The 23167-nt window shown below is 41.2% G+C and overlaps 1 protein-coding gene across 16 annotated transcripts in view; it reads right to left on the bottom strand.

The window, feature by feature from the left end:
- The window catches only part of PRUNE2 (prune homolog 2 with BCH domain), a 293156-nt gene that overhangs the window by 142301 nt on the left and 127688 nt on the right, over positions 1 to 23167 (bottom strand). The gene's annotated exons all lie outside the window — the stretch shown is intronic.

Raw genomic sequence — 23167 nt, 5'->3', positions numbered from 1 at the left:
ACAAAACAAAGACTCAACAGGTTTGCTGAATTTAACCCAGCCAAATTTAATAGAATTGCCTGAATCTTTATGCTCAAAAATGAATCTGAATTAGAAGCCTCATTTGGGAAGTTTAAGATTACCCCATGCCTTTCTTTCTCCTCCACCCTTGGTCCTATCTTCTGTGAGACTGCTGCTCCATCTTTTCTTTTCTCGAGACATAATATACAAACTACTAAGGAACAGAACACACCATCAAGGAAGCGGGGATGTATATTTGTGTAAGTCAGACAATCTCATTTGATAAACTGATGTCTACAAAAATTAATCATCTATATACCTCAAGCCTATGTTTAGGGGCCTTTAATCCCCAAATAACAAGAGACTTAGTCTATTTAATTTGTAAGAATTCTACTTTTGTAGACCTGAACTGGATACAATTTTATCTCCGGACATCAAAGCCCGGGGATAAATGATTGCTTTTCTCTTTTGCTGGGAGTTTTTTCTTGTCATGTTTTTTTTTTTGTTGTTGTTGTTGTTGTTGTTGTTGTTTTTTTTTTTGAGACGGAGTCTGGCTCTGTCGCCCAGGCTGGAGTGCAGTGGCCGGATCTCAGCTCACTGTAAGCTCCACCTCCCGGGTTTACGCCCTTCTCCTGCCTCAGCCTCCCGAGTAGCTGGGACTACAGGCGCCTGCCACCTCGCCCGGCTAGTTTTTTTGTATTTTTTTAGTAGAGACGGGGTTTCACCGTGTTAGCCAGGATGGTCTCGATCTCCTGACCTCATGATCCGCCCGCCTCGGCCTCCCAAAGTGCTGGGATTACAGGCTTGAGCCACCACGCCCGGCCTCTTGTCATGTTTTATACTTTAGACATTTTGTTTTTGGTCACTAGGTGGCTCTGAATTTCCATTGGAAAATAAGTCTTTAGAAAACACTGGAAAAACATACATAATTTTCACCAAATAATTTTAAAATACTTCATTCAACAATGATTGACTTGAGAATATTAATCAAAATTTATCAAAATACCCATCAACTCCAAATAGCACTCTATCTGTCAATCTTATGTAGATTTTTGAGATTGATTATTTATAGCTTTATACGAAATTATAGCTTTTGCATTGGTTACAGGTACAATTTTTAAATGATTCATAAACTCTGTTCCAAATAATGCCACGCTGGAGCTGTATGGTATTATGTATTACGTATGGTCAAACAACTGGGTCCATCATATTTAAAAGACAACTTCAAAATACTGCCATATAACTTTAATGGCTTTAAAGTCTTTCCTAAGTATACTTTAGCAGCCTCCAGAGTGTTTGGTGCCAACTCTGAAATCACTTTTAAGGTTGGCAATTTTAAACCAAAAGAATGGTTAGAAGAGGGATCTTTAGCCAATTTGGAAGTCGCCAACAGTTTCCTTCTGTTGTTGGAAAAAGTGATTTCTTTGCTCTGAGTTCTACATCAACCATTAAATGTGCTGCATTTGAGTCCTGTAAGGATTTAATGTTTTTCCAGATCTTTAATGACAATACTCTCTGTTATTTCATCAAAAAGTGTGTTAACATAGGAAGAAGTCATCCAAAGTCATTTCCGGATAATCTATTAATAAGGGAGGCAGGAACAGCAGCTGCAGAAATGTGGGCAGAGAAAACAACTATGACAAGAATAATCCAGATGGCAGTCTGCTTGACTTGAACTGTCTGGAAGAGGCCCATCTTTCAAATGCTTAATACCACTTTTTACTATAGATTCCACACATGTTCATTTCTTAACACACTCTGAGAGAGGTGGTGAGATACTCTTGCGGTAATTTCACCCCCAGCCCCCTAGACCATCCTTTTCAAACTCTCCAAACTCTCCACATTTCTTTTTACATGTTCAAAATGCAGGCAGTGTAGAATGACTGTCTGTGGCTCCTTCAGTCCTAGCTCTTGTATGGAGGTGGAGGTCCCTACATACACGACCACATGAGACTGAGCTCCAGAGCCAGGCCCTTCACCATGAGCACGGCTGTGGACGCATGAGGAGCCTCAATGGCTCCACAACTTGGCAATCTTAATCCAAACAAACTACGTAAAACGTTTTTAGTTGGACTCAAGATAAATCCCAGGCAGAGCAATCCTCAAAAGAAACCAGCAAACTGGATATTCAGTTTCTGATTTACAATTTTTTTTAAATGGATAAAATAGCTTCCTTCACTCCCCACTGTGTCTTCGGCTCTGAGACACATCCACTGCCACATACCTACACCCCTCCCACCTGGTACACCATCTCCCCCTCCATCTCCATCTGACACTGTGTATTTTTCCTCAAGTCCTATGTAAAACAAGGTGAAGAGTGAGGTCTTCCTCTGTTCGGGGCAGTATTATAGCTTCATGACAAAGAGCCCAGATGCTGGAGTTCAGGCTGCCTGCACTGGAAGTCAAGTCACTTACTGGTCATGAGATCCTGAGCAAGTTACTTAATTTCAGTTGCCACATCCATAAAATGGGATCATAGCAGGAGTACCGGTGTCACAGAGTTACGTGAGGTTTAAACAAGTTACCTTAAAGGACTTAGTATGGTACCTGGTATACTATGCAGCTTAAGTGTTAACAGGCTTTGCAGTAAGTGTAGTCATCTAAGTGAGCCATAACAAGCAGAGGCGAGATTCTGGGAGTGCTCGCCCCAAGTCTGAATTAGATGCAACTACTGTGTACTCTCCTGGAGGAAACATACTCGTAATACCACTTCAACCACGAACTGGTGGTGTACTTGCCCACTTCCTCCAATGGATTGGGATGACACAAAAATAATGAACAAATGCAAGTTTCATATCCCGCATCCCCAAGAGAGGTTCTGGTGTCATCTATTTAGCTTCCTTGCCTCTCCCGTGCTCTCTGAGGACTGAGAGATTAAAAGCCATGTTGGTGGATACTGCAGAAGAGAAGGTGGGGAGGAGAATATGCTGCATGGTATGGCGGTGATAGGAAGTGCTGGACAGCCCAATATGGAGAAGGAGAGGGGTGGCGGGGAAGAGGGAGTGGGATAAAGGGCATGGGGAAGCATGGGGAAGACAGAGCTTTCTTCTGTGTTTAGACAGTGAGAGGGGCCCATGAGTCAAGGAATAAAAGAGGAAAGGAAATTTAATGAGTGGCCATAGGCTAAGCACTTGGATTGAATTACACTGTTTGAAAGGTATTAGTAAAGATGGGAACTTGCATTTGGACAAGACTTCACTAGAGGAGCACCTCTAGAATTGACCTGTGGATCTCAACTTCATTAGGTTTAAAAGATTATTTGTTGGGCAAGGGTAGGAGCAATAACCTCATTCACAATGCATTCATTGATTCGTTGATTTACAGAGCAAATACTTCTGAACAACTCCTGCATTTCTGGCACTCTTCTAGGCACCGGTGATACAGGAGCCAACAAGACAGACATGTCACTGCTGTCATAGAGCTGCATTTCAGTGCATGGAGGCAGACAACAAATAAATAAATGAATAAGATAATTTTTAATAGCAACGTGTCAAAATAGTGTGATGGGAAGGAGCACGATGAGGCAGAAGGAAGGTTTAAACTGGGCAATCCAAGATATGGCATGGTTGTATGTGGGTTGACATTCTTGCATCATGGGAGTGGCCAGCTCCTTTCATATTCCGAAGTCAGAATATTCCAGACAGAAGAAATAGCAAGCGCCGAGAAGCTGGCATTAGAAAAACAGAGGGGAGATTTGTGTGGCTGCAGCCGAGGGAGACCAGGAAGATCCGCGTGGTGGGAAGGACCTGATGATACAGAGGTCTGTAGGCCATGGGAATGGGTTTGGAATTTTATTCAAAGAGCTATGGGAAGTGACTAGAAGGTTTAAAGTTGGGGAAGGGGGTGTCCAAATTAAAATTTGTGTTATATTTGTGTTTTATAGAAATTACTCTGGTTGCTATGTTGATTGGACAGCAGAAGAGCAGGAGCAGGGAGATCAGTTATTACAATGGTTTAGGTGAGAGGTGGTGGCGGGGACTAGGCCTTTTTGAAGTGAACAAGCCATTTGTTTGACTTCCATGGTTCTTCTCCCTCCACTGGAATGTAAGATAGTTGATGACAGAGATTGTTGTCTGTTTCATCACTACCGTAACCCCACTGTCTACAACAGACCCTGGCACATAGAAGACACTTGTTTAATGCTGCTGGCTAACTATACCGAGAAAGAAGAATGATACAGAGCAAATTTAGAGAAAAAGTCAAAGGTTCTGTTTAGTACATGTTAAATTTGAGATATCCATTAGATATTTAAATGGAGATATCATGCAGGCAACTTAGAAGTTTTGAGTTCAGTAGCAGATGTACGTTTGTTAGCGGGGGCATTAACATATAACCACCTAGAGTGGACATGCAGTTGGAGAAAAGTCAATGAGCTGGAACCGAGCTGGGAATTCCAACATGTAGAAGTTAAACACAAGAGGAGGAGCCAGCAAAGGAAACCGAAACGGAGCTTCCAGGAGGTGGGGGCATTTGGGAAAAAATGATGCCATAGTAGCCAAGATGAAATAGATACCAAGGAGAAGGAAGTAGTCAATTGTTTTGAATGCCCTTCCCTCCATCCATCCATGGGGTTTGAGTCTTCAAATGTAGAAGGCACAGCCTTATCTAGCGAGAAGACATTTGGAATAGGAGTTAAGAGACAGAATCGTACATCCACAGTCACTGTTTAGCTTTCTGAACTTGGTCAAATCAATGCTTTTCTGGGACTCAGTTTCCTTACCTATGCAATGGAGAGGTGAGACTAGATAACCACTAAGATCCAGCTTTAAAATTCTTGACCGAAGACCTAACCTGTAGAAATACCTCGTTAGAGGCCAGGCGTGGTAGCTCACGCCTGTAATCCCAGCACTTTAGGACGCCGAGGCAGGTGGGTCATGAGGTCAAGAGAGTGAGACCATCCTGGCCAACATGATGAAATCTCATCTCTACTAAAAATATAAAAAAAATAGCAGGGCACGGTGGCAGGCACCTGTGGTACCAGCTACTCGGGAGGCTGAGGCAGGAGAACCACGTGAACCTGGGAGGCGGAGGCTGCAGTGAGCTGAGACTGCCCCACTGCACTCCAGCCTGGTGACAGAGCAAGACTCCATCTAAAAAAAAAAACTCTTTAGAAATATACCAATGTAAGTGCGATATCATTTTTGATTTTTACAAACTAGCTTCAAGCAGAAAAGCCAAAAGCTTCAGGGGATACCATATGCTCACTCCCCAGGCAAAGCCTATCTGTGTGGGATTAATGACAGCATTGAGTGTGTGGCTGCGTGCCTTGTGGCAGAATATGTTACTAATGGTCACTGGAAGAAAAGGAGTCAGCTTTCTCTTTTCTTATGTCTTTAAGGATGCTTAATCCTCCCTTATTTAAAATAAAACACATACTAGATTCTGCATCTGAACCAACATTCACATTCCATTTCTTTCTGCCAAATTAACTTTCTTGGACAACAGGATTGTGTTCATGGAGAGTGCCTCTCCCACCCACTTTTTCTGGGAATCTTGCTTTCCTTCCATGGTTTGGTCCCTACATACCTCCCTCATTTCATCCTGTGCCACTTCCCCCCAGTCACAGAGGTCCAATCACACTAGCCATCTTCAAATCTGTCAGTTTTGCTCCTGCTTTAGGGCCTTAGGATTTGCCATTTCTTCAGCCTGAAATGTACCATCCCCAGATTTTTTCACGTGTGGCTTCCTATTATATAGGGAGTCTTATTATATAGGGAGTTTCATGTGTGGCTTCTTATTATATAGAATATATATATTCTATCTATTCTCTGTGAGGGCTTTCTCTCCAAAGTACTACTCTGCAGTCCAACCCTACCACTGTCACTCTCAGCTCACACACAGGCACACACATGATCACTATGCAAAATGACCGTTTTCCTTATTTATTGCTTATCATCTACTTCTCCTACCTTGCCACACCTCCCCCACAAGGAGAAGCTAAGCTTCATGAAATCATAACCTTGCCTGTCTCATTCACTGCTGTATTCTGGTATAGTGTCTCCAACATACTTAGTGATGAATAAATATCTGTTTAACAAATTAATAAACTCTCTCCTCTACTGAAACTATTGTCGGCAGTCACCAAGGACCTATTCAAAACAGACTCTTTGGCCAGGCACTGTGGCTCACGCCTGTAATCCCAGCATTTTGGGAGGCCGAGGTGGGCAGATCACCTGAGGTTGGGAGTTCAAGACCAGCCTGACCAATACGGTGAAACCTCGTCTCTACTAAAAATACAAAATTATCTGGGCATGGCGGCACATGCCTGTAATCCCAGCTACTCAGAAGGCTGAGGCAGGAGAATAGCTTGAACTCGGGAGACGGAGGTTGCAGTGAGCTAAGATTGCGCCGCTGCGCTCCAGCCTGGGCAAAAAAAGCAAAACTCTGTCTCAAAAACAAACAAAAAAAAAAAAAAAGAAAAAGAAAAAAAAAAGCACAGATTCTTTATTTTCCTTGCTTTCCACTTCTTACTTGCCCTCGACTCCATTGATCACCTCTTTAAAAAGAACTATTTTCCAGAATGTTCGCTTCTGTGACTGCATGACACTGCTCTCCTGGTTGTTTCCCTACTTTCTTTGCTGACTTCTCTTCTTCCTCCTCCCCTAACAGGAGGCACCTTAAAGGCTCATCTCTTGACCCATTTTTTTAAATACATATTGTGCATCTCTTGTGAGTCTTTAAATGAATCCAGCCTGCCCAGCACATGTCTATCAGGGGTGTGTGTAAAACTCCAGCTGCAGGAAGCACACACCGGCTCCTGTCTTCTATCCGAACACTGTCCTTTTCAGTGTTTTCAGCATTACCCTTTCCCGCCCACTGTGGCTACTCTCATCTTCCCTGGCTTCCTAATCCTCTCGGATCCTCGCTTTGGGTGTGAAAGAGCAAGGACTGGAAGTACTAATAATTACACATTCACATCTCTCTGATCTTCTCTGTTCTTTCTTCAGTGATTTGGAAACTGCTCTCCAGCTAGACGTGCATCACAGCGGCAGGTCAGAGGGAGTCCTGTCACCTCCCAGCGCCACCAATCCCTCCCTGGCCATCCCAGCACTGCTGCCTGGGGAGGAGGATCACGTAAGTCTAATTCCCCTCCGCAGAAAGCTTGTCTATACCTTGTCCTCGAACTAGCACTTCCATGTCAATGAGTTCCTTTTTTTTTTTTTTCATAGACAGATTCTCGCTCTGTCGCCCAGGCTGGAGTGCAGTGGTGCAATCTCGGCTCACTGCAACCTCTGCCTCCTGGGTTCAAGGGATTCTCCTACCTCAGCCTCCCAAGTAGCTGGGATTACAGGCCTGTGCCACCGTGCCCAGTTAATTTTTGTATTTTTAGTAGTGACGGGGGTTTGCCATGTTGGCCAGGCTGGTCTCAAACTCCTGACCTCAAGTGTTCCTCTGGCCTTGGCCTCCTAAAATGCTGGGATTACAGGCATGAGCCACTACTCCTGGCCCCGTGTCAATGACTTTCAAGTCTGTCTGCAGCTGCATCTAGAACGTTCTCCAGGTCTCTTATCTTCGGGTTGTAAAATTATATATATATATATACACCCCTGCTGACTAGATGATCAACAATTTTGTCAAAGTTGAAGTCATCTCATAAAAAACTCACTTCAGAAAAAAATTTATGGTTTACCTCACCTTAATCTGACCACTTTCCTTTGAATTTCTTACCACCCAAGTAATTTGAATCTTCTGATTTAATCACAAATCATTGGACATTCGCATGGTGTGGGACTCTGTACGGATTCTATGCTACATTAAAATAAAAAAAGAAATTGTAAGTCTTTACTTTGCATAATTCCTACTACCAAAAACACTGTACTTTATAAAAAATTTAAATAACAATAGTAATAGATGCCTTGTTTAACAAGTCAAACAAAGATATATAACTCATCCCCTTCCAGGCCTCTCAGCAGATCTTCTCAACCAATATTGACAGTTTGAGAGATATTCTTAGAATCTTTCATTATGGTACTCATATATGGGTTGGGTTTTATTGCTTTGCTTTTAAAATATGAGATTATTATACTCTGGTTTCTCTTCTGATTGTATACATCTCTTGCCCTTTAAAATGTGAGATTGAATTATACACACTATTCTGCAGATAAAAAAATTTTTTTAACTCAATACATTGGGGACATCCCTCAGCATCAGTACATGCAGAATAACTGAACTGTTTTCCAGTAGCTCCGTAGCACTTCTTTGCTTGGCCGTACCATAATTGATTCAATCCTTCCTCTATTGATGGACATTAAGGTTGCTTTCCATTGCTTCCAATTGAAAAATGTTAAAGAGTTTTGCTCTTGCTGCTTAGGCTGGAGTACAATGGCGCAATCTCGGCTCACCACAACCTCCACCTCCCGGGTTCAAGTGATTCTCCTGCCTCAGCCTCCCAAGTAGCTGGGATTACAGGCACACACGGCCACGGCCGGCTAATTTTCTATTTTTAGTAGAGATGGGGTTTCTCCATGTTGGTCAGGCTAGACTCAAACTCCCAACATCAGGTGATACACCCGCCTCAGCCTCCCAAAGTGCTGGGATTACAGGGGTGAAACACTTTCAATATATATTGTTATATTCGGATGCTAGTATTTCTGTAGGAGAGCTTATCAAAGTAGGCTTCCTGGATAAAAGGGAACGTGAACTAAAAATTTAAATTGACATTTCTAGATTACTTTCAAAAAAGCGGTAGCAATTAAAATTATCCTGAATATTCTGTCATGGTTTCTCAAAAACACTTTAAAATGAAAAAAGTAAATGTTTCTGTTTCAAATAATTAAATTGGAAACAATCCTGAAAATGTATTATAAAGACTCTAACTAGACAAGAGCAATGAAGTTCATTTTTTAGGATTAAAAACATAAAATGTATTAACATCATAACCTAATGCAGGTATCCTCCCAGAATATCAGGGCACTGCCGATTTTTTACTGTTAATGCCCCAAAAATATATTCACCACAATTCTTTAGTCACTAAAAACTTATTTTTGTTAATTTTACTATAACATTTATAGTAAAACTTTTTGACTTCATTTGAGGCTACATTCTTTGAAGATTATTTTTACCCTTACACTTGTTTTAACTTAATTAGAGTGTGTTTATTTGAGTTTCAACTCATCATTTTACCTAAGTTTATTCTTAGTTTCTCTGGACTTCAAACCAAACACTTTTGGGAATGAGAATTCCTTGGGCATTAAAATATCAAGGATTTTTTTTAAGTGATAAAGTTTCTTTTTTAAAACACATTTTCAATCCAATCTATTGCCTTATTTTTAAAATATGTTAATGGGTTTTTCAAGTGAATATATGATTCAAAAGTTGAAAAGGACTCAGTATCTGAAATGTGATCCTTTCACAAAATTGACATTCATCTAAAATGGACTATGAAATAACTGGTGAAATATTATGGTAAAACTAAAGTTAACTAAAGCTAAAAGTAAACCAAATGAAACTAACATTTCAACCTCAACAAAATCCTGCAAAACTGTTGAAAGCATTCTAGGTTTATTGCAACAATTTGCAATAAACTTAACTGATATTTTCTTTAAAGTTTAAATTTTGTATTTTAACCAAGAGCAGCTCAAACTAATAAAGAAAATGAAGCCCAAAATCATTCCAAATAGCAAAGGGACAGTGGAGAAATCCAGAAATGACTATTCATAATGGTCAGTATGATTAGTACCTTAACTTTGATAGTATCTCAACTATCAATGCAAAAGTAAATTTGTGAAGGAAGATACCAAAAATTAAATTTCAAAAAATCTGACAAAAAAATTAGTAATTGGTAAACTAATAAATAACTAGAGACACTGTATCACTTATTAAATTTTTGCTACAAATTACCATAAATAGCAAGCTAAAGTAGATATGCTTCTTGAGAAATTGACAAAAAATTCTCTAAAGATACTAAAAGACTGGCAAAACAGAAAATGCCACAGAAATGATTCTAAAGAAATATTTTATAAATGATAATCATAGAAACTAGATATGATTTAAATATCATATAAATTATATTCCCATGTGAAAGGTTGCCATTTTGATAACTGGTGATCCAACGTATGTTTCTGCATCTTAAGAATATGTATAAGAAAATGGTCAAACTATATCCTTTAATTTTCATCAACTTAGGCATTTCTTTAATGCTGCTACAATAACAAAATGAAAACTAATAAACTCAGAGTTACAGAATCCTCAAAAGCTGTCAAATATGAATTATGTCTTCATGCACTTAATAAGTCCCACTATATGCTGGGCACTCTTCTAGAAGAAAGAGCTATGAAGCAGAGTTCCTGCTCAAGGAGAGTCACCTGCTAGCCAGGAGGCAGACACAAACCGCAGCAATGTGACATGAAGGCAGGTGCAATGAGGAAGACTAAGGTGGGTCGGGAGTCAGGGATTGCTGGAGTGGTAGGGTAATAACCGCTACTTTATCGAGGTGTTTGGGTAACACTAAACAGAGTATTGAATGGCTGCAAATTGTACACATCAAAGCAATAGTACCCATTCAGTAAATTAATATTCAAAAAATTCAGCAAAAACCAGAAAACAGGAAAAACCAAACCTAAATGTCATTCTGACTGAAGAGCAGACCCAAGAATCGGCTACTGCTTTCTGTTTTTATTTCCATTTATTTCCCAAAGGGAGAGGCCATTATACTCTGTATACTGCCCACAAAAGCCACCAACCACTCAGGTGTGGTTTGCAGACCATACGCTAAGTGAGAAAGGAAAAGTCACTCTGGCTTATTTGACAAAAAGATAGCAGGAATGCTCTCCTTGCGATAAGGAGGACACTAACAGCATGGGACTCAGTGGGTTCATGAAGATGCCAAACACAAATCTGAATTACAGCAAATTTGCCCATACGAGGTCAGAGAGCAGAGCATGTGGCCCTACACAAACTACATTTTAACCCAAGAATCCTGAAATTCCACTCCTGGCTTTAAACCAGGGTGTCAGCTGGGAGAGCCTCCCTTCTGCCTCTGTAAGCTGAAGGAAAAGGGCTTTTTGTGTGTCGCTTGTGTTTTTATCCTATACTGGCACCGAAATGAACCACTTTTTGAGCAGACACCAGTGTCCACTACAGAGAGAAATAACAGAATGATCACTGCTTCTTAGCCACTGGTATGGAGTGGCTTTCTCAGGGATGGACTCTTCGATAGTTACAATTATTTAGTCAAAAATATTTATTTTCATTATTTTTTTAAAGTGGCAATAGTCATTTTGGGGGCTACGCAACCACAGCAATACACAGGTTGGGGCATAACCAATCACTTGCTACACAGTCTTGAAACTCTGGGAACTGTCTGTCTCCAAGCTCGAAGCAAACTCTTAAAGGAAACCAAAAATAACCTCTGGAGTTTTGCAAAAGTCTCCTCCTATGGAGAAGGTTAACTGCAACTTGTGAACATTGTGAATTATTTTATTTATTTATTTATTTAGAGACAGGGTCTTGCTTGTCACCCAGGCTGGAATGCAGTGGTGCAATCACGGTTCACTGCAGCCTTGGCCTCCCAGACTCAAGCAATCCACCCACCTCAGCCTCCCAAGTAGCTGGGACTACAGGCACACACCACTGTATCCAGCTAATTGCTTAATTTTTTGTAGAGACAGGGTCTCACTATGTTGCTCAGGCTGGTCTCAAACTCCTGGCTTCAAGCAATCCTCCCATCTTGGCCTCCCACAGTGCTGCAATTAATAGGCATGAGCCACTGTACCCAGGCTGACTATGTAAATTACTGATAGACAGTCACACATGGATTTCAGAAAATTAAGTGGCTTTAACAGCAGTTGGGAAGCCCAACCAAGTCACTCTTTGCTCTTTTCCTTCAACAGGAAAAGTATATGTTTCCTCCAAAACCTTTCCACCTGGGAAAAGGAACAATTTGTATTAAGAAACAAAAATCAAATCAACAATATAATTTCTTACATTGAAATCTGTAACCTGAGATCCCACCAACTTCCCCTACTTTATATTACTTTAAGTTCATGCTTATTTCCCAAGTTAATTTTACTTCACCAAAGCGGTCTTTTGTTGTTGTTGGGATTCATCCAGCTTAAGGAAAAACTTTGAATTACTGTGTGCACTGAAGGAGAAGGAATGCAATAAAGAGGCCATGTTACTTCTAAACCCTTTTCATTGAAGAAATAGAAATTTTTGTAAGTCCTGGGAGGATACCAGAATGAAGAATGGGAAGGAAGTTTGATTTATGATGGACAATCTTTTCTTCATTCATGTTGCCTGGCTTCCTAATTGTAATACATTCATCTTGCAGTCACATCACATACACACTAGTACATTTTTTTTTTTCTTTTTTTTAAGATAGAGTCTCACTCTTCTTGCCCAGACTGGACTGCAGTGGCACAATCTTGACTCATTGCAACCTCCATCTCCCAGGTTCAAGCGATTCTCCTGCCTCAGCCTCCTGAGTAGCTGGGACTACAGATGCCTGCCACCTCGCCAGGCTAATTTTTGTACTTTTGGTAGAGGAGTGGTTTTGTCATGTTGGCCAGGCTGGTCTCGAACTCCTGACCTCAGGTGATCCGCCTGACTCGGCCTCTCAAAGTGCTGGGGTTACAGGCGTGAGCCACTGCACCTGGCCAAGTACATCTTATGTAGGTGCAGTAATGTAAGAATATTTTTTTCCCTGTTCCTATGTTTCAACTGGTAAAGGGAATTCAACAAGGAAACTTAACCTAGGAGACCCCATGTGTTAATTAATTTTGGTAAAAATAACCCCACAGAAAAAAAGGTGGAAAGTAATTGATGGAATAAAGCAGGTAGAGAAATGATACTCCTTTATAAATAGAAGGAGCAAGTGAAAACTAAACAAAATGACTCTTAGAAGACAGTAGATCTATTTTAAGTCGTCAGGGCTAGGAAAGGACAGGTATTTTTAAATTTAATTGGGTCATTTCAAATAACAGTTAGATTATCTACTTGGAAATTTGGGCAGAGTAGAGGGAAAAGAATAGGTTTGACTCTTTTTTATTTTTTAATTAAAAAAAATATTTTTTTGAGACAGGGTCTCACTCTGTCCCCCAGGCTGGCATGCAGTGGCACAACCATAGCTCACTGCATCCTCAACCTCCTAAGCTCAAGCGATCCTCCCACCTGACCCCCCTGAGTTGTTTGGGACTACAGGTGTGCACCACCATGCTCAGTTAATTTTTTGTAAAGATGGGGTTTCACCATGTTGCCCAGGCTGGTCTTGAACTCCTGAGCTCAAGCAATCCACCTGCTCTGGCCTCCCAAAGTGCTGGGATTAGAGGCATGAGCCATCATTCCTGGCCTCCAGTTCAATTCCTTTTTTTTTTTTTTTGAGATGGAGTCTCACTCCTCGCTCAGGCTGGAGTGCAAAGGCACGATCTCGGCTCACTGCAACCTCCACTTCCTGGGTTCAAGCAATTCTCCAGCCTCAGCCTCCCAAGTAGCTGGGATTACAGGTGCATGTCACCATGCCCACTAATTTTTGTGCTTTTAGTAGAGATGGGGTTTCACCATATTGGTCAGGCTGGTCTCAAACTCCTGACCTCAGGTGATCCACCCACCTCAGCCTCCCAAAGTGCTGGGATTATAAGCGTGAGCCACTGTGCCCGACCCAATTCTTTAAACTGGAACAAAATAATGATTTGAAGAAAGTTAAAAATGGAGGAAACAGGGGAGCTTCAGCACCTCTGAGTAGCGAAGAGGTTGTAGATTTTAGAGACAGAAAAAGCTGAGTTCAAATTCTGTTACCAGCTATGGATTACTTTTTGTTGCTGAGCTTCTATTTCCTCATCTATGTAATGGGAACACTAATATCTACTACACTGATGAGTTATGAGAAACAAAAATAATTTACATAAAGTTATGGGCACACTGTAATCATTCAGTGAATTATAAAACACCATACTTCAAGTCCCAAAGAAGAAAAAAAATTTTCCCTGTTACTTGCTAACCTGAACTGAATAGGACTAGACAGAAAATCAAGTTTATTTGGTCAGGGGAAGGACTTGTTCACTAACCATCTGTGTGAAACACTGGAGGGGAAACAAGAGTCTTAGAATTTGGGAGTGTAAATGAAAACATCCAGTTAGAATGCATCTCTTTGCAATGACCAAGAGGAGCAATATTCTCAGAGGACCATTTTGTACTTTGTCTTTTTTTTTTTTTTTTTTGAGATAGGGTCTCACTCTGTCTCCCAGCCTGGAGTGCAGTTGCACGACCACAGTTCACTGCAGCCTTGACCTTCCAGGCTCAAGCGATCCTCTCACCTCAGCCTCCAGAGTAGCTGGGACTACAGGTATGCACTACCATGCCCAGCTAATTTTTGTGGGTTTTTTTTTAGAAATGGGGTCTCACTATGTTGCCCTGGCTGGTCACAAACTTCTCAGCTCGAGCAATCTGCCTGCCTCAGCCTCCCAAAGTGTTGGGATTACAGGTGTGAGCTACTCTGCCCAGCCTATTTTGTCATTTTTAAAATCATTTTCTCACTCTGCCCTTATGTCTTCTCTTCAGGCATGCAAGGAATGTTATCTCTTTACATTTGCCCTAGAACTCCTCAAATTTTCTTTGGTGTGAAACTGGGTTGTATATCATCCCATTTCAGGTAAATTCTCTTGGGCCTTACCTCTCCCAGAAAAACCACAAGGATTGCTCACCCAGCCTTCATGACGGCGATGCAGGACCGTTTCTAACACATCCTTCTCCAGCCTTTAGCTTGGACCAACACCAAGTACCACCACTTCTATAACTTCCATTACTCCCATCCTCCTATGACTACCATCCCTAAACCTAATTTCACTCTTCTCTATTTCCTTCCAAAAAATTCCAGCATTTTCTGGTATGAGATTTGGAAGGGATAGGAATAAGAAAGAACACTGATACCACTTCTAAGCATCCCTTCCTTATAACTACAAAAGACCATCTCACGTGCACAGAGTAATCAACTCATCAGTAAATATTTAATATTTCAGTAAAGACAGGAAGCACAAATGAAATTTTTAAAATTTTTGTAGATTTTAGAGTGTACAAGTGCAGTTTTGTTACATGGATATTGAGTAGTGGTGAAGTCTGAGCTTTTAGTGTAGCCATCACCCGAATAGTAGACATTGTGCCCAGTGGGTAATTTTTCATTTCTTACCACCCTCCCGCCTTCCCACCTTTTGGACTCCTCGATGTTATTATTGCACTCTCTGTGTCCACGTGTACACACTGTTTAGCTCCCTCTTATAAGTGAGACCATGTGGTATCTGACTTTCCATTTTTGAGTTATTTCACTTAGGATAATGACCTCCAGTTCCATCCACATTGCTGCAAAAGCTGAGTAGTATACCATGGTATACATATACACCACATTTTCTTTGTTTGTTTTTGTTTTGTTTTGTTTTATTTTAGAGACGAATCTCACTCTGTTGCCCAGGCTGGAGTGCAGTGGCACAATCTCGGCTCACTGCAACCTCCGCCTCCCAGGTTCAAGCGATTCTCCTGCCTCAGCCTCCTAAGTAGCTAGGATTACAGGTGCCCGCCACTACTCCTAGCTAGTATTTCTAGTTTTAGTAGAGATGGGGTTTCACCATGTTGGCCAGGCTGATCTCAAACTCCTAACCTCAAATGATCCTCCCACCTTGGTCTCCCAAAGTGCTGGGATTAAAAGGCATGAGCCACTGCATCCAGCCAGCAGTTTTTTTGTTTTTTGTTTTTTTTTTGTATGTTTGAAGATATATGAAGCTTTCTCTTGAGTTTCTTTCTCATTACCAAAACACACACACACACACACACACACACACACACACACACACACACACAGGGCCTGGACCTTTCTTCCACTCAGTGGAGATTCTCGACACTCCTAAACTGTTCCTCTTGGGTTGGGTTCCCACATCTACCGCTGCACCACTGCCACCAAGGTAGCTTCCTCCTGGGCCCTTCTTTCTCCCCTGCCCCATAGCCCCTGAGGTTGTATATTGCTGAGAGATGATGTTGTTTGAAGGAGAGAAGTGGGGGCGGGCAGAGAAGGGAAGAAATGCAATGACCCAAAGCATGTGGGACTGCTAGGGACAAAGGGTAAGAAAGACCATTCCAGGATTCCACAATGAAGTAGGAGAGGGGTGCCAACCTCAGTTTTAGTAGGGAGGTTTTTCAGACTGCCCTGTTCTCAACAGTGGGGAAAAAGTCTTCTGAGAAAGAATATAATAAGCACAGGAATGGTAGGAAGGCAGAAAATCAAAGTAAGCAGGAGCACTGGCCAGCCATGCTCTGTAAAATGCTATCCCAGGCGCAGAGCTCTGAGCTCAGCACATAGATGTCACTCCATACAGTTTGCTGGCTGACTGAAGAAATGAATTTCAGGGGCAAGGACTCCTTTGCTCCTTCCCAAATGTATTCATTTATTCAATTCAATAAATATTTCTTAGTTCCGATCTATGCAAGACATTCTTGGGGATACAGCATTAAATAAAACAGACAAAAATCCCTACCCTCGTGAAAGTCACATTTCAATGCTGGTGAAACAGAATACATATATAAACAAGTAGATATGTTATATGTCAATGGTTGATGGGTCAGTGCAGAAAACTCAAACAGAATAAGGTGGATAGAGAATATTAGGGGAAAGGGGAGTATTATTTTAAATAAGATGGTCAGGGAAGATACCACCATTTACATGACATTTCAGCAGAGAATTGAAATAAGTTCAGGGAGCTAACTATGCAGGAATCTAGGGAAACTGTTTTCTAGTCAGAGAGGGGACAGCAGGTACAAAGTCCCTGAGGCAAAAGCATGCTTGTTGTGTTCTAGGAAAAGCAAGAAAGACAGCATGTCTGTATCAGTGGGACGTGGAGGGATAATAAATAGTAGGTGAGGTCAGAGGGGACCAAATCATGTACTTCCATCCAGGGATTCCCAGCCTTGGCTGCACATTAGAATTATTCTAAGAAACTGGGTCCCAGTCTAGAGTGATTCAATCAGAATCTCTGGAGGTAGACTTGGGAATCTGATGTTTGCAAGTTTCCTAGGCGAGTCAAGGCTGAGGAAGACCACTGCAGGCCATTGTAAGAGCTGGGTGTGGACCTCATCCAACCTTTCCCTCAGCTCTTCTAGAGACAGCCAGCATTCTCTTATGGCAGAAATACAGCCTTTCACCCTCATAGAAAGATACAGGACAATGCATTCCATAAATTAATTCACTGGCATGGATGATTTTCTCAGGTTAATTGTTTCCAGTTTGATAGGAGACAATTAAAGGCTGGAAGGCACTGGATGCCTGATGAAGTGGACTTTCAAACTGGGGCACTACTGAATGATGGGATGGCCAGAGACATAGGAGATCAGTCGGAGCAAACTCAGTAACAAAGAGGTTCAATGAGGAATTGCACGGAGCTGGAGCTGAAGTTTAGCCCAGTTGTTTACTAGTTGTGTGAACGTGGATGATTGGACGATCATTTCTCACCTCTGAGCCTCAGGTTCCCCACCCATAGAGTGGGATATAGTATGATCTACTTCATTGGGTTATTAGAAGGATGAATTGAGATGATTTATTTCATGTGCCTAGAACAATGCCCATATTAGTACATTTGGTGGAACAGAAATGGCATAACATCAAATTTAATACATGTCAGATGTTATTATGATTATCATTCAATTTCATAGTTTTGTCAGGGCCCAATTTATCCTCACTTGTGCCTCAACAAATTGAACTGTTAACAAAGGAATCTCTGTTCCTGGGTAATGGCTGAGCACCACTGAGCATTTCCATTCCAGTTAGCTTCTTGGGTTTGCTAGCTGTATCACTAGTTATCTTAAATAAATGAAGTTTTAACATTTCTCCAGTGATTTTTTAAATTTCACCTTTGAAGATACTATTTTATGTGATTAAATAAAGAACTTGAGAAGAACAGATTTCATTAAATATAAAATCAACATAGATTCAAATTTTCTGGATGGGCAAAACTTATGTTCACAGGAAATGCTTTAAAATATGCAGAAGATAATTAAATGGGCAATGGACAAAGTGAAAAGCTTAGACTTTTTTTTTTTTTTTTGAAGTATCTGAGTGCTCCTTAGTCATTTAAAGGAGAATTGAAAAATAGCAGTGAGTCCCACATAATCCAACCTGTGAGATTAAGGTTCTTTGTGGGGAAAGACAAAGATCTGTAAATTTACAGTTTCCTTCCAAAGCCAATTTTGAATTTTGAAATATATCACAGGTCTTCTTCAAGACAAACAATCTACAGTACATCTTTCTTATGGGATGCACTTATGAAAAATGGTGATTGTCAACATCTAGCCACTTTAGCTCTCAGAATGCTTCATCTGAAGAGAAAGTTTTAGAATCTCATATTTATTCCTGTGGAAGGACAGCATTGTGGCTTGGACTTTATAAGGTCTTTATTCAACTAAATAGGTAAAGAAACCTTCATAACAGGAATATGAAACATTGTTCCTGGTGCTCATAAATACTCCACTGTATTGTCTGAAATGACTTATCTCAGTCCTGACTGTGGGCTCAGATTTACTGTACAGTTCATCAACTTCTCAGCATGATGGATAATGAATGTTTCATTTACATCGCTAATTGCCAAGCCATGGTTCCTGCAACCTTTAACCCGTATGCTTTATCCCATTATCACCATATGTCAATATAATTGCATTTAACATTCCAAATGATAAACTTTCTTCTATACAGAGAAATATTTTTCACAAAGAAATTGTGTGAGAGCTGCTGGTAAAATACAAGTCTATTACAGGAAATGACAGGGACTAAGCTAGAAAAATAGGAAGATTCTCGTAACTAGTAAAATTCATCTTCAGACAAGGACCCTTGATTTCATAGGTAGGAAAAATAATGGTATTTTCTTAAGGATTTGTCTTTGTTAGCTTTTAATTGAACAAATGCATAAAAAGAGATTCCTAAAGTAGTGCAACTAAACTTTCAGGCCTATGTAAGATCCAAGAAATACATATTTTAAAAAACTGGTTAGCGATAGCTACATGACCCAATTATATTTTCTATATTTATTTATCAGTAAACTAATAATGAAGCAGCTGTGCACTCCCTCAACATCAGAGTTGAACAGATTTCCAGAGAGAAGTGAAAAATACCAAGAATTAAAATCCTAAACTGGAAGACAAGTTGAGACACCATTAGTCTGGCTACCTGTATCCAAGATTCATTTAAAACCAAGCAGCAAGAGGGGTTTTTTCTTTTTCTTTCTTTCTTTTTTTTTTTTTTTGTTTTGTTTTTTCAGATGTGGGGAGGCGTTTGCCACAAAGACAGCTACTGAGAACCAAAGAGGAGCCAGCTCCTCCATGGTATCGGGAGATGCCCAGGACCACACAGGCTACGCTGCAAGCTAGGGTGTGTCTGCAACCCTCACACCGTGTTTCCCATCTCAGAAAGTGGTCTATGACATCCACCAAGTTTTTATGCTACGTACCTGAGAATAATCCAGAACATTTTTTCCTCCCTAATCCCCAGAGCCAGTCTATCAACACATCCTATTGGTTATAACTTGAACAAATTATATATATTAAATATATATACAAATATATCTTGATTTTTTCTACTACATTTTGACTGCCCCCATCCTACTTCAAACCGTGGTCACCTCTCCCATGGTCTGTGAAGGCAGCCTCTAACCCATCTCTTTATTCCTATTGTCACCTGCTTTCCATTAATTCTTTGCCACATCCCTATCCTTTTTATAATCCTCCAGTGGCTTCCCTTGAATATAAAATAAAGTCTGAAGTGTTCACTCTGGCCTGGGAAGGCTTGCAGGATCTGATTCCACCACCTCTCCGGCCATGCCACCCCCTCCCCTACACTCACTATGACACATGCAGTTTCTAATGAATTTTCTTTCAGTTTCCTGAATGTGCCGATCTATTTCCCACTTCAGAGTCTTTGCACTGCTGTTCCCTTTGCCTTGAATGCTCTTACCCCTAGTCCTTTCCTGGCCTATACTGTATACACTTGATTTATAAACTTAAAAATCACTTTCTTTGGAGGCCTTACACACCTCCTTATCTAATGTAAAGTAGGTTATATACATTTTCTCAAAACAGCATCCAATAATTTTCTTCATAGTACTTAAATTAGTTTGAAATCTACATTTACATGTATGATTACTTGTTTAATGTCTCGCTTCCTGACTAAACTGAAAGCTCCAAGAGGATAAGAACTGTGTGTATTTTAGTTCCTTATATCCCTCGTACCTAGCACATAGCACATAGTGTTGGTGAATGAGTTAATGGTGAATGTCTTGGTATTTCACCTTTCATTCTACTGGACGATAATTTCCTATAACCGAAGTGTACAGCAATATGAATGGAGATGTTAGAGTCAGAACACAGGTAGGCAAGATAATCAGAGACATAGAAAGCATTGGGAAAGCCTGGCTGGGCGTGGTGGCTCACACCTGTAATCCCAGCACTTTGGGAGGCCGAGGCGGGAGGATCACAATGTCAGGAGATCGAGACCATCCTGGCCAACACGGTGAAACCCCGTCTCTACTAAAAATACAAAAACTTAGCCGGGCGTGGTGGTCGGCACCTATAGTCCCAGCTACTCAGGAGGCTGAAGCAGGAGAATGGCGTGAGCCCGGGAGGTGGAGCTTGCAGCGCCAGTGCATTCCAGCCTGGGCGAGATTCGGTCTCAAAAAAAAAAAAAAAAAAAGAAAGAAAGAAAGCATTAGGAAAGCCTAAATGGACTATAGGCCACTTGGAAGAAAAGTGACACAACTTCCAGAAAGGGAAAGAATGCATGAAAGAATGTGCTTTCTGGGGAGGAAGAGTCAGCAGTTTTGATAATTCCTGAGAGGCAAGTCAGTGGAGTAGTTAAGACCATGAACTCTAGGGCCAGATTCTGCTTCTTCATATTTTTGCAAACTTGGGAAAGTTCTTATTCTCTCTGTGCCACACTTTGTTTATCTGAAACATGAAGACAACTACGGCATCTGCTTTACAGAGTTTTTCCAAAAATTAAATGAGTTGATTTTTGTAAAATCCTTCAAAGGGTACCAGCCGTGTGTTAAGTTCTATATAAATACTTTTTTAATACAAATAAAATTTTGGAGTTATAAGCAGTAAAGCTTTGGAGGTATTTTCTTGGATACTACTGCTTTATACCCTAAGGAATTACAACACATACACTTAGTGTCTCAACCAACACCAAGACCAATAAGTGAAGAGCTAGTCCACTGCGAGTCTCCTCAGTGACACAGGGCTGGATCGTCATCGACAGCACTATTTCTGAGTAGTCAGTGCAGCAAAAACTACAGACATATCAATGGCAGGGATGAGTTACATGGTAGAACGAAGAATAGACCAGAAGCCAGAAGTGCTGGCCTTTAACCATATACGTGCTAGTCCCTAGCTGTGTACCCTCTGCAAATGTTCTGGGTCTTAGATTGGTGTCTATGAACTAGACGATCTTTAGGATCTCTTCTAGCCCCTCCCATGTTACCTGTCATTTTCCTTACGTTTCTTTTAAAGTGCCAGAAACAGTCCACATAGGTATTGTGGTGATTAAACAGAGAGGCACTGAACCGCAAAGTAGACACTTCATTAACATTAGTTGTATCTGACTACACCTTTCTTGTTTTTTCTTCTTTTTTTTTTTGGAATCAGAGTTTCACTCTGTCGCCCAGGCTGGAGTGCAATGGCACGATCATGCCTCACTGCAACCTCCCATGTTCAAGCAATTCTCCTGCCTCAGCCTCCTAAGTAGCTGGGACTACAGGCACACGCCACCCCACCACGTTAATTTTTGTATTTTTAGTAGAGATAGGGTTTCACCATGTTGGCCAGGCTGGTCTCAAACTCCTGACCTCAGATGACCCGCCCTCCTTGACCTCCCAAAGTGCTGGGATTACAGGTGTGAGCCACTGTGCCCCAAGAAGTCATATGACCTGAGGGATGTGTAGAGGGGAGCTCAAGAGAATGGCATGTGCCAGGCACTGCACTAGTGACTTTATGCAGATTGCTTCATTTGTTCCTGCCAATAGCCCAGTGAAATAAGTATTAACATTTAGTGCCCAGTGAAGAAACAGAGAGGGTGTTTGTGATGCTCGGAAACCTATCATATTGTGTATAGCTCTCAACTCAAGTTCAGGGTATGCTGACACCTTGTCATTTGTCACCTCAAATGGTCGTATGTATTTCCAGGTGAGAAAAGAGGCTGCTAACTTTACCATCTGAGGCCACACATCTGCTGAAATGGAGATAATTAACATCACTAGAAACAGCAAGACGACAATGCAATGTCTCAGTAGTGACATGTTTTTGCACATTTCCAGCCCCTTTAAATATCCACACGCACAGGAAGCACAAAAGAAAGCACAGAGGTAAGTGCTTTACAAAGCACCCAATTTTCTACTCAGAAATTTTTGATGACCTTAAGTTCCCCTACTCATTTCTATCTTTCCTACTCACTGGCCTCCCAGAATCCACTACCCATTTTCTATCTCTTGCCTCGTATTGTCTGAGTGGCTCACTTGGATTTATCCTCACGGAGTCTGGATTTTCTACCCCGGCTCATCTCCGTCCCTCCATATTTGTCCTCCACTTTCACAGATCTCTGGGAGAAATGCCCGGCCGCCATCTTGGGTCATCCATAAGCCTCGCCCTGTGCCTTGTCCCCCTTGTGAGGGAAGGACATTAGAAAATGAATTCATGCGCTCCTTAAAGGATGGGCAGGAAAACAGATCCTGTTGTGGATATTTATTTGAGCGGGATTAAGGATTTGAAATGAAGTCACTAAGTGAGCATTACCAATGAGAGAGGAAAACTGATGAGAAAATCTTGAGGGCTTCACAAGACATGCAACAAACCAAATGGAATACTGTGATGACATGAGGCAGCCAAGCTGGGGAGGAGATAACCACGGAGCAGAGGGTCAGGATTCTGGCCCTGCTGCCTAAGCTGTGCGTTCATAACCAAATCACTTCACATTTCTAACCCTCAAAATAAAGCTGTTGTAATATCTGGTATCTAAGGTTCCTTCTGGGTCCACCATTCTCCATATATCCAGCCACACTCATTTTTAATATTAGTTCCCAGGTCTGTACTGTGACCTTTCTGCACTGCAGAATAACGTTTCCCATTTTGTTCAAAGACCCTTCATGTTGCTGCCCAGTATTTAGCTGACTGTTTTTCCTAAGGAGTGTTCTGGCCCAGGGGATGGGTGAAC

This window comes from Papio anubis, chromosome 13 (assembly GCF_008728515.1).
Source record: "Papio anubis isolate 15944 chromosome 13, Panubis1.0, whole genome shotgun sequence".
Lineage (NCBI taxonomy): Eukaryota > Metazoa > Chordata > Mammalia > Primates > Cercopithecidae > Papio > Papio anubis.
This window is presented reverse-complemented; position numbering and strand designations above follow the sequence as displayed.